This window comes from Poromitra crassiceps (genome assembly GCF_964638095.1).
Source record: "Poromitra crassiceps genome assembly, contig: HAP1_SCAFFOLD_224, whole genome shotgun sequence".
NCBI lineage: Eukaryota > Metazoa > Chordata > Actinopteri > Beryciformes > Melamphaidae > Poromitra > Poromitra crassiceps.
The window spans coordinates 263,204-280,234 of NW_028152167.1; positions in this window are offsets into that span (position 1 = coordinate 263,204).

Consider the following 17,031-nt stretch of genomic DNA (forward strand, 5'->3'; position numbering starts at 1 on the left):
TCTGTTGTGCATGACTGCCGCCTGCTGGTTGAAATCATCATCAGCGTCGCAGAAGCCTCTGAAACTGTCTGAAGAGGATGTTTGAAATGAGGCTGGAGGGGTGGAAACTATCTGCCCTTAGGATGGAGTTATGATCACTGCTTTTTCTAAAAATGGATGTGTGGATATTATTACCATTGTGATATTTTGTGACCTGAAGGTCCAGAAAGTTTATTTTTACTTGTAAAAAATATTGACTGATGGGGTCCATATTTTCAGCAGAGACACATTGAAATAGTTTGCCTTGTCTTTCCATGTATGACATATTTCATATCACCATTGCAATATCCAAGACGTGTTTTGCACATCACATATTTTCTCCTGATTATTTAGGCCTATTTCAAAGTTGTGTTTAGAAAGCTACAACCAGCAAAATCCTCATCAGTACGCCTTTAACATAAAGGTTTGTGCTCTGGTATGGCACACCCTTAGAAGAAGCTTGTCTTCAAAACAGCGCTTTTAATTTCAGCAGCAGTGCTCACATCTGCTTGTTGTTCATGTTTTCTCTTTCTGCGCAGGAAACTCCCTCTTCTAACTGCAGGAACCAACGGCCCAGGAGACGTGGTCTGATGTCAGTGTGACCCTCCACTTCAGATCATCTAATACTTATGACACTTTGTATTATTGATTACCTCCTTGTTACATATACACATATCATATGTGCAAATACAAAGACACACACTGAGCAGTGTCCTGGTCTTGAGTTCTGAACATTTAACTTGCAATCACACACGCACGCACACACACACACACACACACACACACACACACACACACACACACACACACACACACACACACAAGCACACACAAACACACACAAACAATAAGAGCATCAAGGGAAACACAAACTATGTTGAGTTATGATGTTCACCAACAGGGTGCGAACTACGGGGGAGCTGGGGGGGCTTTGGCTCCCCTTAAAGAAATAGTAGACCCCCTGAAAGCATGACTTGTGAAATTTGGGGGGGTCTCTAAATTATTGACTAATATATATTACCCCATGTATTTTCTATTTCTTTTTCTGTACCTTCATAGTGAATAATGCGTAAAATTACGCTATTTTAATCGTATGATTCAGAGTGTGCTCAATCACTGTCAAATTCACTGTAAGCCCCTATACCGACATGCATGTTATTCTTATCATCACCACATCGAAGCGTGGCGGCGCAGCTGCAAATCAAACGTCACTCACGCGGTCAGGTCAGATTTAAAACAACAGCAAGATGTAATAAAGAAAACAAGGCAGTTTGACAAACTTTACATTCACGAAGAAATGGAAGCAGCCGTCAGTTGAACAGCAACAAGTCGCTTCTACTTCAAACGCAGATGTGGAAAAAGTGACGACGTGAAGCTGGAATACCTCTGAGTCCTCCCGCATATGGAGTACTGTTTGTGAGATGGAATGCGTCAGGAACTTCACAGTGAGTGGGACATGTGCGTTATGGAGTAGGGATGGGCATCGAATTTCGAATTTTCGAATAATCGTTGTTATTATCAAGGTCGACTTTTATTATTGAAATTCGAAAAAAAAAAAAAAAAAAAAAAAAAAAAAAAAATTTGAGTGAAATGTTGCATTGTCTCCCCTGATTATTTCTAAGTATAGTCAAATCGCTTGGTTTGAGCAAGTAAAACAATTTTTATAAGCATTTTAAGCAAGGTTTATGGAAAAATGAATGGCGGATGAAATCCCATGAAGAGGGAGAGGGGGTGACTTTGGCACCCCTTTGGCACTCAGACCTGAGCCTACTAAATATTTAATGAACCACTCATGATTGTCAAAACTGTTTTTTATTTTCGAAAATGTCAATGTCATGTAACATGTTCTTTACTTCAGTGGTGCAATGCTTGTTTGAGCTAAAAATCCACAGCAGAAGCTTTTTATATTAATTAATAAAGCCGTAGACTTAGAATCAGGGGAGACAATGCAACATTTCACTCACACAAAAAAAAAAAAAAAAAAAAAAAAAAAAACATTTTTTTTTTTTTTCGAATTTCGAATTAAATTCGAATTTGGCCAGCGAATTTCGAATAGTGTTTTTGCTAGAAATGCCCATCCCTATTATGGAGTGGTTAAAAGTGTTGGGCAGAGATATCATGTTCTTGTAGCTGCAGTGTATGGAGAGCAGTGCGCCCGTTTCGCCTTTCTGTGCTCTCTCATCCTGCCTCCCTCTCTGTGTGCGCAGAGCGCTTTTCTCTCTTGGAGAGAAAAGTGGAACACGACAAGCTGTATCCATGTCTTTGAGTGTGCTTATTTAAAATGAGTTATACCCCTAAATTGGCCTTCAAATTGCCTCAAATTTCGGCCGCCGCCCTTCGGACGGCGGCTGTAGTGCCCCCCCCCGTGAAAAAAGTTGGCTCCCCCGAAAGCCACAGTATAGTTCGCACACTGTTCACCAAGCGACCAAATAAGTTGAGCAGATCCTATGTCTTCCTGGAGAGAGAAGAACTGGAACTGGTACCACAGTTCAAGTACCTTGGAGTTATTTTGGACTCTAACCTCACTTTCAAAAAACATGTAAAAAAGGTGTCCAATACAGTTAGATTTAACATACAGAATTTCAAACAAATCAGGCCCTTTATCACAACGGATGCGGCTAAAGTCTACCTCCACTGTATGATTCTCTCTCACATAGACTACTGCTCCACTGTTTGGTCCTTCACTGGTGTCACTGTGCTCAAACCCCTTGAACAGCTCTATAAAAAAGCCATCAAGGTGTTTGACAAAAAACCACAATCACATCATCACTGTGAAATCTTAGAGAAATATCAGCTCCTTAGCTTTAACAATTTTAGAACATTTAAAAGCACGTGTCTAATCTATAAATGTTTACACGGCTTGGCTTCTCCTCCTCTAGGGGAGTTCATTAGAAGGAAGAATAGAAATTTGAGCACAAGGGCAGCAGCTAGGGGGGACTGCGAAGTCCAAGCTAGAAAATCCACGTTCTCAAAAAACGTGATGTCTGTAATGTGTGGTATCTCTTGCGATGACACGTTACAGGTATATCAGTTTGTTGCGTACATCCTGTCTGTGTTTTGCTGTAATTTTGATGTCTGTAATGCTGTGGTATCTTTTGCGATGACACGTTACATGTATATTTCAGTTTGTGCGTTGAATGAATGTAATGAGTGATTGTTTTGATATTTATTGGGGACTACGGATGTAAATTAGCATTAGCTAACTCCGGCATATTTACATGTTTTCGTATATAGAGGCTTCTGTATTTCTGAACATGTCCATTAATGTGCATTGTCCCGTCAGAAAAAAAAGAAAGAAAGAAAAAAAAAGTTGTTGATATCTGTTTTCCCAGGGTATCGATGTGAAGTCTATGGGCCGTATCTTTGTGGGCTTGGTGAAGTGTGCAGCGTGGGGCTGCTTTGACGAGTTGAACCGCCTGGAGGAGGCCGTGCTGTCTGCCGTCTCCATGCAGATCCAGGACTCCCTGAAACACCACAAACACAGCTGTGACCTGCTGGGAAAAGAGGTGGGCATGTCCACCTAACTTCATTTTTCATTCAGTTGTCCTGTTTAAGTCAGTCACTTATAGGGGTGGAACAATGTAAAGATACTAGAATATATCAGAATCAGAATCAGAATCACTTTTATTGCCACAGTATGCAAGTTACATACGAGGAATTTGTCTTAGTGTCTGTATGCAGCGTAGCGGTTACATCGAATTACAGAGATAAGTAGGAAGATAACTAAAAACAATCACAAAGTTGCAAGTGCAATCAAATCGAGTAAATATATACAATATGTACATGAGTGGTGAAGTGTTCTGTGGATGATAAGTATGAATTTACGTTGAATTTACATGAGATTTACAGACTGAGTTAAATAGACGTTAAATAGGCAGTGGATTTACATGAATTTACAGTCAGTGTTAAATAGGCATTAAATTAGATATGATTTCCAATTTTATGGAGGCTGGGGGAGTTCAGTTGAGTTTAGGAGGAGGTAGTGAGTTTGTGTGTGTGTGTGTGTGTGTGTGTGTGTGGGGGGGGGGGAGTTCAGTTGAGTTTAGGAGGAGGTAGTGAGTTTGTGTGTGTGTGTGTGGGGGGGGGGGGGGGGGGGGGCTTGTTGGTGAGGTCCTTGGCGGAAGGGGTTTCCGGGCCTTGTTGGTGAGGCTGATGGCGGTTGGGAAGAAGCTGGTCTTGTGGTGGGTGGTCTTGGCAGACCTCAGTCTCTTGCCGTGGGGGAGTGTCTTAAAGAGTTTGTGGCCAGGGTGGGAGGGGTCGCCGCTTCAGTGTCCTGGCTGCATGCAGGTCCTGCAGGGATGGCAGGTTGCATCCGATTATCTTCTCAGCGCAGCGGATGATGCGCTGAAGTCTGAAGAATATTGTGATACTTCCTCTTGCAATACATTATCGATATTGATGCACTGGCGCCAAATATGGGAATATATTTATTCAAACATGCAGGCACTGAAATGTGTCCAGGTTCACAACAAGTTGATTATGTTTTGTTGTTGTTGTTTTCTGTCAACTTAATTTGCACAGATTGAAAAGATTTGAGTGAGGCACACAGTGGTTGAAACATTTTAACTCCTCTAGGTGGCGCTGGACCCAAACTCTGGGGTGTTCATCACGCTGAACCAGGCCCGTCGCCATGAGCAGGCCGGACAACGAGCTCATCGCTGAGGTCATCCTCTACTCTGAGGGCTTCAAAGATGGAGAGATACTGGGACGCAAACTTGTCGCCATCTTCAACCTGGCCAGGTAGGAGAGTTGTAGGAATGATTTTTGTACCAAGTGTGTGTGTTTGGGTCAGGGTTCAGGTGCGTGGGCGAGACCGAGCACACCACCCGCACGCCACGCTGAAGCTACGCTGCAGCGATAGTTTCAGCTTCAGTTCTATTTTTCAGGCGTGCAGCGTGCTGCCCCTGAGCAATCGTGGTTGTTTGTGTTGCTCTCTAGGCTATTCAAGACCCCTCACACGTTGATCTGCAATGCCCCCATGGTCCCCGTGACCTCCATGTATCAGATAGATGAAACCGTATGTCAACGCAGTCGGCTAACCCCACCCCCCCCCCCCCCCCCCCGCCTCGCACTACAGTAGACTTAACAGTACAGCCTGAGAGATTACCCAGGTATTCAGATGTATTAGAAACTATTTCAACAGATTAAAATGTTTCAGCCGCAGCTAAAGTGTGACATCAAATACAGTTCCTTCACTTGTGGAGGATAAGCGGATTTAGGCTCTCTGCTTTCATTACTGTCTGAATGCTGTGGAAGCGGCCCGGGACGGACTGGCGTCAAGATGTGCAGAAAGGATCGATTCGTCCTCCTTAGAAGCCGGCAAACGCCTTCGCGCCGATGCATTAGAAGATTAAAAGTAATGTCTGGACGGGGCTGTTGCTTCCTAATTGATACGCTAATTGATGACGAGCAGCTTATAGATAAGCAGCTGATTCCTCTGGGCAGTGTTGACATTTCTAGGCAGCTACTTTATTATTACTGTATCAAAAGTTCAGCTGAGGTCAGGTCACCGGCAGAGGTTGACAGGGTGAGATATGTTATTCCTCCTCTTTCACACACACTGAAACACACTTTCACTACTGGCCCAAGTAGCTAATTAGCTTAGGGAGTGTGGGGGAGATGGAGTGTGGATGCTCTAGACTAGAGCTCACTTTTTAATAAGCTGATTCTTCTTTTTAGCGCAACAGAGAGACCGCTAGCATCCAGCTGACCTCCGTACTTAACATGTGTTAAGATCCAGGGCAGTGGTCCAGAACATCAGAGAGAGGGAGAGGGAGAGGGAGAGAGAGAGGACATCAGAGGGAGAGAGAGAGACTTTGGAATATTACAAGATATCCTGATACTGCACCAACTTCAATTACTCAAAGTTTTGCACCCCTCCTCCTCAAAGACAATTTCCCCTCTGTACAGTTTGTATCAAGTGCACAAATCAAGATGCAGCCCCACACTTTGCCAGGCAATATATTGCTGTCAATCACATTTTAAATGCAATCTTCAGGTACTTAGTGTCTCCTGCCTCTCTTCTCCCCCATATGTCAGTGCAGTAAATAATGCTAATCATTTCAGGATGTTCACCTTGACAGGAGGCTCGCTGTTTCCTTTCAACAGCTCATTCAAAGACTCATGTGGTGCTTCATTGTATTTTGATGTGCAGCAAAGGGTTCTTCAACTGCTATTGTTGAACCTATGGGGAATAGAGCTCTGTGTACCTCCCATCTTCACGAGGATGGAAATGAAATGGGCGTGTATGCGGACGTGCCTTTCAATAGTATTGATAGGTTACTTCCTTGTGTTGCAGTGTTCCTCATGATTGTCATGTTTGGAAAATGGAGCTATTATTTTCTTTTGAATATGAAGCTGCCTGTTGGATAACTGGTCCTAGGGGACAGTGTTAACGCAATCCTCCCTGGCCATGTGACATGTGTTTATAGCTCCTAAAGACCTCCTGACCAATCGTATCCGGTGGTGGAGGAGTTAATTAGAAGCAGCACATGGCTAATTGATTGATCAGGCCCTTTGTACTGCATGGGGGAAAAGGCCCTCCACTGTCACTACTGACCGCAGAGAGGAAGTAATAATAAGCAATCCCTACTGACAGCATAATCAGCGGATGTGCAGAATGTATATGTAACCACACTGAACCATGGGAGGCTGTGATCATCCTAAGCCAGGTAGCTCTGGAGGAATGGAAGTCACTGAGCATCTGTGCTCTGATGTGACATTCATGTGTTCCTGGGATATATCACATTGACCAGAGGTGCTCTTGGTCGGAAAGAGCAACAAACATGGACGCTTGTTTTCTCACTAAAAGCAAGTATTGGGTCATTATGGTAGCTACATAGGCCATAATGTACAAGTACTAAAAATAAATAATGGCTACTATGAACAGAATAACAAAATATATCACTTTTTACAGTCAATTGGTGCCACGGACTCCATACTTCCCGCCATTGTTGTAGTCCCGAATCCTCATGCAACGTCACAACGTCAGAAACTCGTGTAGCATCGAAATCTCAGAAATTCCCACTGGTAAATACGACATTGAAATCCGATATATCAGAGGAGCACATGAATGTGGCATGACTACACCCCATTTGATACTTTCTAGATTGCTGCGATGACGATGACATGCCTTCTGCCACTTCTCGTAGGTGGAAGACTCATACTTATGACGAGTGATGGCACGATATGCTGATACAAAATACTTAAGACACACATGTAGACTCTTAAGCATCCTCAGAAACACTGTGGATATTCATATAGACTCTTAAGCATCCTCAGAAACACTGTGGCTATTCGTATACTGTGGATGTGTTTAGCGTAGCACTTGATAATGGCCTTATACACAAGCCATATTTTTTCACCTATTCAGTTTACAGTGCTGTTTCAAAGCTTCTTCCACAAAGAACCTCTAAATATGTGCGTTAAGCCTCTGTGGTCGTGCAGGTGAGCGTGAAGGCCCACGGAGGCTCCGGCCTTTGCGCGGCTGACGCGAGTTCGAAATCGGTCCCGAGGTCCTTTGCCGCATGTCATCCCCTCTCTCTCTCCCCACCTTTCCTGTCTGCCTACTGTCCTGTCTAATAAAGACACATGCAAAAAACAAACATCTCTGTGGTCCCCTAGAGGCCAGAACCAGCCGGTGCTGAACGTGATGACGGGCCAGGCCTTCACCACTGCCCAGAACCACGGCTACGGCACCGACAGCAAGTCCCTGCCGCCAGGATGGAGCCCGCTGTTCGTCAACGCCAACGACGGCACCAACAAGGTTGGTTTCACTCTGCATGAATGTCCAATCAGCTGTTACTATGCTCATAGAACTACAGTAGTTTGTCCTACAAAATGAGTGTCGATATGAGAATAAGATTCATAACAGTAAGATCAATATTATGTATTAATATTAGCAGTTCTTAGCAATAGACAGACCTTAGTTTAAAAAAGATTTTAAAAGGATAGACTCATCTGTGTTTTTTGACTGATGAAGGAAGCATAGCTCACCCCCTTCCCTCCTAAAATAGAGATCCAACATGTTGGACTGTAATCCATCATTGTCTTTGTGTTGACACCATGACAAAATAAGTCTGAGTGAAATCATTCATCAACACTAACAATACTGTTTGCTCCATTATATTTTCCTTATATTAATAATGTTCCAGAGAGAAAGAAAAAACTGAAGACAAACAGGGAAAGTCGTCTATTTTTTCAAACCTAGTATTTACTCCTTATCACTGTCTGCTCTGGAACGCTAGCCTTGCACTAGTCTCGACATAATACACGCTAAACTGGCTTTTAATAACTCTGTCCATTGTCCCCTTTTGAAATAAAAAAAATACATTAAAAATGAAATCTTGAATAAAAAATTATAATAATAATGCAGTGTTTCTCTTCCACCGAGCAATGCAATTCCCAAACAAAAGGAATTTCACATTAATATTTAAATCCGTCAAGCGACAGTGTGTCGTGCATTTATCAGGTACTTTGCAAATGCCTCAAACTTAACTGAGGGCAGCAACTGTCTTGTCTGTCTTATCATTTACATTTTACAGTCGTCTGTGTTTATTTTTTTTTAAAGGGGCCAAGACCGGAAGCAGTAGATTAGTGGAGCATTTCAGACAGACAGTGTAGCTTCAACTTACAACAGTCTGTGGCAGTTCGTACTGACAGTAACTCCTATGATTAGCTTTAGCCTTTCCTAGCTAGCAGTGGACATCCAGAGCAAAGGAGCGAGCAGATTCTCAGCCTCAAGTCGCACTGAGCTTCGTTCACAAACTGCTCTTCTGCATGCTGTTGCAAAATGTAATTTGGCCCAGAAGGCAACAGCTTCAAACTCTGCTTACATCAAAAATAGACCTGTTAATTCCTGTTGTTTTCTCTTTTTTTCGTCCTTTATTTGCATGCAAAACATAATTAGTCAGCGGGATAGTGCTGACAGATTGTTGTGCCTAGGTGCTACTTTAAATATCAAAGCAAAACAACATCTTGTAATTGAGCTGTTTTAATAGATGCAGAACAAGCTCCTGAAGCGTTGGTGTAGCACATGAGGGAGCTGGATTGAAAGGAGTGCGAGCACTAAGGCAACAGCCAGGAGACGGTCTCTTAGATTTTGTCTTGGGCATTGGAGAGAACAGGTGATGTAGCAGCACACAGCCTCTCCATAGACACAATATATACACATGACACGTGTAAACTACAGTTAACATTCAATAACACACACAGATCCATATACCCCAGAACATACACACCAATAGTGCCTGGTGCCCTACTACACAAAATATTGCACATTCTCCCCAATAGAGGCCATAGGCATGTATTGCAGGATATTCTCTTGTCAGCTTAATGTTGAGGCCCCTTGAATTGTGTCAGGTCTTTTCAAATCTTGAGTGTTTTTTTTGAGAGGCATATGTGTGTGTTTTTAAGAAGATGAGGAAGGCGGTGAAATTGCAGAGAGGTTGCGATAGCTGGGTTTTGAGAGAGGGAGGAGGGAGGATTTGGTGGAGCACTGAAAGTAGCTGTGTTGTTGTGATGCTATCTTATCATTTCCACAGCACAGGGCAGCGATAAGAGTGTCTGCTCTGCTACCCCGGCCACACACACACACACGCACACACACACACACACACACACACACACACACACACACACACTCGCATGGACCGACAGACACATGCCCACATACAGACACAACCACACATACAGACATAGGCAGCGGAACGCATCTGAACTTGGAGGGGCCGGGGGCGTGTCGGGGGATGGGGGGGGGGGGTGTCGAGGGGGCGTGTCAGGCCAGTCACTAGAGGTCACATGCACAGGGGTGTCTGGGATTTCCTTAGATCTAAGCAGCATCAGTTTATACAGGTTGCCCCACTCATGGCCGTCTATGGCAAGACCTTGGCCCATCAGAAAATGGAGAGAAGTCAGCTGTGTAATAAGCGCTTCTCTACTGACTCCCTGGTTAGCTTGTAGCTGGGTGTCCAGCTGTGTTGCCACGCTAGGTTGCTGTGACACAAACGATTGAAAATGAGCCACACACTCTCTGTGATGTCTGCTGCTTGTATGCTCCTTAAATGTCGGTTTGGCATTTTTCCAATTTTGAAAGCCATTAATGCACACATTATGTTAGTGTTGCTGTGCCACAGTGTGGCATTGAACCTTCGCTTATTGGGGAGGCTTATAGCCTATCAAGGTCATTAGCCTCTGGGGCTCTGGCTGCAGCTCTCTCCCCGGACTAGGTCTGAGGATCAGAAACTGGGTAATCCTCTGAAGTTGTCCGTTATTTTCATGTCCTAAAGTAACTAGTAACTAGCCCAGTTACTATTTTAGTAACTGTAACTGAGTTACTGAATTTGAAAAAGTAATTAGTTAGATTACAAGTTACTGGAAAAAGTAGTTAAGTTACAGTAACTAGTTACTTAGTAACTAGTTACTTAGTCACTCACTCACTGTAATATGTCTTCTTATTGACATGACCTTCCTCTCTCTTTATGTCTCTGTACTTTTCTCTAACAGGTTGTTACCTAAAAAACTTCTCCTGTTAATACGCTTAGGCCATTCATCACACCGCTCCAACCTACCTCCAAGAACTGGAGATGGAGACAACGTGTTGCAGGAGGAGCTGGGTTTTGACAAGGATGGGGACCTTCACCTCCTAGAACTTCACAACGCCCCACGATGAACGTTGCAGAAGGCAAGCCGTGGAAACGCTGGCCGTGCCCCAGCCCAGCGCCCCCCGGACCGCCGTGGACCCCCTCCCCACAGCCAGGGCCCTGTTGAAGGAGAGCCAACAGCCTGACCAGCTGCTTCGCTACAACCAGAGCAGGAGGCTAATATCCAACAACCAGCGAGTGTAAAAAAGGCCAGATACCAGGACCAAAAGTGCAGCAAGTGCAAGCAGCCCAGATGAAGGGAGTTTGGACACAGCTGCTTCCATCATGAACACTTTTGCTCAACAGCTGCAGGCGGCCGGTCAGTTGAGGACTGGTTGGCAGAGGAGGAGGAAACTGGAGCAACACGGAAAAGCCTCCTTAATCTCCTTATTACCCAGGACTGAACACAGGTCCTCCAGGACCTTCGAGCTGTGAGGCGACAGCGCTTACCACTGCACCACCGTACCCCCCTCTGAGTCGTTTTTTTTAAGTTTTGGTCCGAGTGAAATGTTTTATGGTCTCTCCCGATTATAGCGTTAGCTGAACCGTTTGGTTCGACGAAGTACAACTATTTTAAGCTATTTTAAACTATAAGCATTTTACGAAATGTCTATGGGGAAATAAATGGCGGATGAAAATCTCTGGTACAGTGCTGAAGCAGGAAGTGACGTTCCACTTTGCCTCTCTATGGTAAGAACGTCTGTTCTTTATTGGGAGGTGTGAATGTTTTGTTTTAGAATGTTTTGTTTTATATATTGTTTTTATGCTGTTGGTAGGATCTAATGTTACCCTGATTCAGAGGTGGAGAGAGTAATGACAATTCCTACTCCAGTACAAGTACTGTTTATTTACCATGATAGTTACATGTCACACATCCTGAGCATTTTAGCAGTGTTGGCACAAATGTTTCAAAATACAACTCTTTACTGCACTTAGTGGACCATCCCTAATGGCATTCAAAAACCTTTGCACTATTGTTCTATTCTTTTGACCTCGCACATCTGTCTCAAATGTCATTTTAATTTATTTGATTTGTTTAATTTGCACTTGTCAAAGACGATGTTAGAGGTTGTTTCCAAGGGACAATGTTTTAATGCATCTCTACTTCCAAGAGAGTGACAGTGTTCTAGCTGTTCCAAGTTTGCATGTTCCAAAATATTTTTCTTTAATATATAACCAGCCCAGCAGAACAGTAGGAAGGCTGCAGGCCCTGACCTAATCTCAGCTGCCACACTGAAAGGGTCTGGCTCCTATTTTAACTCAAATCTTTAATCAATCTCTTTTAGAGCAGAGGGTCCCAGCATGTTTTAAGTCTGCTGCCATTGTCCCCGTGCCTAAAAATACAAATCCTAACTGCTTGAATGACTACAGACCGCTTGCGCTAACATCTGTTATAATGAAAGTCTTTGAGCGCCTGGTCTGTAATCACTTGTCTGCTGTTGCTCTCGACCTACCTCTGGTCATAGATGGCCAGGACATTCAACAGGTGGGACACTACAAATTCCTGGGTATCACCATCTCCTCCTCCTTAAAGTGGGAAGACAACACCATTGCTGTGCTGAAGAAGACACAGCAGAGACTTTTCTTTCTAACACAGTTAAAGACGTTTTAAGGTAAAGTATTGGTGCTCTAAATGACCAGTATGGATTCTCTGCATTTTTTTAATTTTAGGTTGAATGTGTGAATCGCATGTGAGGGGGTTTGTTTGTCTTTATGTCCTGTTGTGTTCTGTGTGAGCTCACTAAACCAAATTCCTATCAACTATGTTGAATGGCAATAAATTATTGAAACAGGAAACTTGAGCCTAGTTTCTCATTCGACATATATACCGTAACTAAGATACATGTTGCACTATAAATTCCCTTAAGTATTTTGATTATGTATTAGCATAACAAATACATCAACATGGGTTTACTACTGTACTACATACTGCTTGAGCATTTACATGACCAAGTGTACTTGAAAACATCTGCAGTAGCACAGGGATATTTCTGCTGTGTATGGATCCTGCTGGACATTATGAAAACCTAAGAGGCAGATACAAGCTTCCAACTGCAATGAATTTGGTAATGAAGAAACTACAGTACCACTTGCCACCTGTTTAGTTTTCATTGATGCTTGAATTACCCCCAAAGCTGTAACTAGTACCTATTTCAGATTTGATCTCCAAAGCCAGTAAGATGATGCTGTATTCACCCCTTACTGTACCTCACAAGTGATCATAGCATAGTACAAAAACTCCAAATAGCAGTCACACAATCTTGTTGGCTGAGTTCAGATTACATGTATTGTGTTCCACCAGTGTGCTTAGACACTCTTGTACATCAAAATTCTAATGTGCAGGAGACGTACTAGTACGAATAGATTACAAATACAGGACTATGTAATTTCTTCAGCCTTTTGTCTCGAAAAGGCAGAATAAACACAGGTGCAAGCAAAACACTAATTCCAAATTCCAATCATGGATGTTTGAAACCCTCATTAGTGTTTTGCTTGCACCTGTGTTGACCCTGCCTTTTCGACACAAAATGGCCCCCGTGAGAAGGGTCTATTGCTAATGTGCAGTGGGTTAATAAAAAGCCTAAGCTGGGAAGAGTGGGGGTCCAGGCCAGGGAAGCAGGTTTGACAAAGATGAGGGGGACTGGAGCCAGAGCAGATGGGACTGCAGGGAACAGGGTTATTTCTCACACACAGACACACAGTGATTTATTTATTTCATGATAGCATCAAATTAATATGTTATAGAATATGTTTTTAAGTCAATTTAGTTTATGGGATTTTGCTCTTTCAAGATTATGTGGGTGGCTCTTAAAAGAGCCAATTTGTTTGGCTGTGAAAAGAGCCTTTGGTGCAGGTGCCAGGCAGCGCCTGGCACCTGCATAACACACACACACACATCAGCCGCAGGTAACGTCGAGCTGGGGCGCCCAGCTGGCGCTGTCAGCGCACGGGAAGAGGATCTCTCTGCCCGCTCCTGGCCCCCCCCCCCCCCCCCCACACACACACACACACACACACACACAGTGTAGTGCAAGGAAGAAGCTCTTTGAGATGATTTGGGTGGCCCTTAAAAGGGCCTTTTTGGGGGTGTGTTCCTTAGAAGGACCGTTGGGGGTAGGCTCGGCTGGCCTGGTGATCTAGTTGCCATGGTGATGTCCACTGCAATTCCCAAAGGCGTTGCGGCATGGCCAGACTGTCCGTGCGGCGGCGGGCAGCGCTGATATCACTTGTTGTCTTTTCCAGTCGAGCAACAACTTCTGCAGCGTAAGTTGCACCTTGACGGTCTCATAGTCAGTGATCAGCTGGTTTAGCTCAACGCGGAGGCGATAACGCTTTTTCCGGAAATTGTCTTTGGCTCTGACACAAGCAGCGAGCTCTTCACCTTGTTGTTTGAGTTGAGCTCTTAACAAAGCGTTTTCACGGCGGCAGGCAATCAGCTCATCTCTCAGCAACTCCATGGTCATCATAGCGCTGTAACACGACTGCAACAACAACTCCTCCATCCAAGATAGAATAAAGTTCACCTGTTGAGCTGGGGCTTTTATAGCCTCTACAGTCCTTATCTCTGTACTGTGATTGGCTGGAGCTGGTGTGAAAACCATGAGCCAATCAGCGGCAACACTCACTGGCTGCGTGTAGAGCACGTCACGGCTCAGCTGCGCCAGACAGCTAGAGTGACGAGACCGACAGGTTATCACTGTAAAATCGAGCGAGACAATTTGTATGTGGGATAAATACAACGACAAACAGGCAGAAGATCATTGTTCCCAACTGGAGGAGCAGAGGAGGGGTGGACTTGCTTGGTGTTGTCCTTGTAAAAAGGATGTGTTGTGTCATATATTATTTTGTGGTTTTCCACTTCAATTATGAACTTTTCCTCATACATATTTGTCCTCTGGCTTGATATTGAATGCTATAAACACCTCTGCCCTGTTGATTTCATGCCTGGCTCCGCCCAACTTGCTGCGGCTTTGCTCACACACACTGTGCTCACACACACACACAGGTGTGTGTGTGTGTGTGTGTGTGTGTGTGTGTGTGTGACGACGACGACGCAGGAGCGGCGGCAACCCGCGGTGTTTCTGCTGCTATCAGCGGCATAAGGAGGTGAAATGCTGGAGGTGTGGAAACCTGGGCCAGCCTGTGTGGAGGCGGAGGGCACAGCAACAAGGTCCCACCAGCCTGCGGCAGCAGAACGGGGACACCGCACCGGGAGCAGACGGGCAGCAGAGAGTCGTGACGGCAGTACCAGCAGCAAGGAGAGATCTACAAAGGCTGTATGGGAGAGGAAGAGCGCTGATCAACATTGAGTCGAGCGCTGCCGCTGGAGGTCTGCAGGAGAGGAGCTCCACCGCCGCAGCCACTTCTTCGCTTCTTGTCTCTCGACGACGAGGAGCCCCTCCTCCCCTCACATCAGCCGCAGGAGCGGCGGTGTTTCTGCTGCCATCAGCGGCATAAGGCAAGCGGACGCGAAGGACTCAACTGCCGGCGCCGTTTCAAAACAACAGAACTGTTGTTTTGAAACGGCGCCGGCAGTTGAGTCCTTCGCGTCCGCTTGCCTTATGCCGCTGACACACACATACACAGTGTGTGTGTGTGTGTGTGTGTGTGTGTGTGTGTGTGTGTGTGTGTGTGTGTTATTTTTTTCCGGCCGGCGGTGAATATGGGCAGCATTTGGGAGGGTAACCAGCGAAATCGGCGGCGCTGATTGCGCCGAGGGGGTCCGCCGCAGCTGGGCGTCCTATGGCCGCAGCGGGCGGGCAGCTGTACCCGAACCTCAGCGGTACTTCAGGATGTAGCCTACCGGGCCGAGTTTGATGACTTGCAGAGTGGGTCCCCGGATAGTTAGGATGGACACAAACCATAAGGCCATTTTTCCTGCTCAGCGCCTGGCCATTTGCCTACGGTAGCTTTATAGTTTTATGTTGTGTTCATTAACATGCATGAAGTGAAAAGAAAATATAGGCTATGTTCCTGTCAACTACACCTGCTAGCTGACAAGAGGCTTGGTGTAGGCTTAGGCCATTGCCATGCTACAATGCTCCAACTGAAAACCCACTTACGTAACGTTATATGCAGGGCAGGCAAATACATGGCGTTTTCGCCCCCTGTTGTAAATCTGAGCAACTGCCCAGTGCATCGTGTATGCCGAATTGATTGGTGTTGCCGTGCAATCCACTTATGCTTAAAATAACCAACTAGGCCGCAGCGCTAAGGCCGCTGCGCTGTGTGGAGATTTTAACGTTAACCGAGTAGGCCTATATGTGTTGACATATGCAGATAACCTGTTACAGTAAACATCTGTCACGTCATGAAACTGTTGAATTACATATTTCTAGCTGTGCTGTCTGTAACTCTGCCGCTCGTTGCTGCGTGTGCAGCTTTGAACGTGACATGTTGACATGGAGCTAACATGACAGCCAGCCTCTTCGATTAGTCCTCCTCTGCTCATTTCATTTCATTAATCGTTCCTTTAATACTCAGCCAAACCTCTTTTCAAAGAGCTCCATCTGCCATTTAAACGGATCCAAAGTCAGATTATATTCCAATCTATATGTCAATCAAATGTAGGTGACAAACCTACCTACCTAAATCTAGTATACAAACACTAGATTTAATGGGTCGCCTATAGCCTGAACAACCGTCACTTGTGTTGGACTCCTGGTTCCCGGGACGCGGTTCAATTCCGTGCGCTGACTACTTATGACGGCTTGCTGGCGACTCAAATTTAAATTCCATATTAGTTACTGCCAAGAGTGCATCTATTTTTAAACGGTTCAATAGGAAAACATTACCTAGCCCTTCACACACATACAAATCAGTGAGGATAGGTGAAAGACAGCATAAAACGGCACCAAGCTCTTTCCATCGATGATGACTAACTGTTCAAAATAGTGTTTCCACCAGTTAATTGAGTGAATGTCCACACAGAGAATTCTCTTTGGGTGAGGTTCCCATTTATTAAAAACACCCAATTGAAACTATCTACAATATTTACATTGAGTGCAGCAGTTTGCATCATTGAAGCCATATCAAATATTTACAAACTGTACAATATTTAGACACAGAATGGTGTGTACACCAGGCTCCTACAAGACAGGGCCAGGAGATTTGGAGGGCCATCACAAAATACAAAGTAACGAAAAAGGACAAAATCTTAGCCTATGGGGGTCCGTGGTCCAATTTGTGTCAGTGAAGTGCAAACGTTTCTTGACAGTCATTCTAATCCAACTATATAACGGTACTTTGAATATTTACAGGCAGTGCAGGTGGACACAGATTGTGCTTCAGAGCAGTTAAAGGTTTGCCACATCTCAAAAATCAATTCCAAGAACTTTCCAGGCCCAATTCCTTCAAATTCCAGGAGCAAACA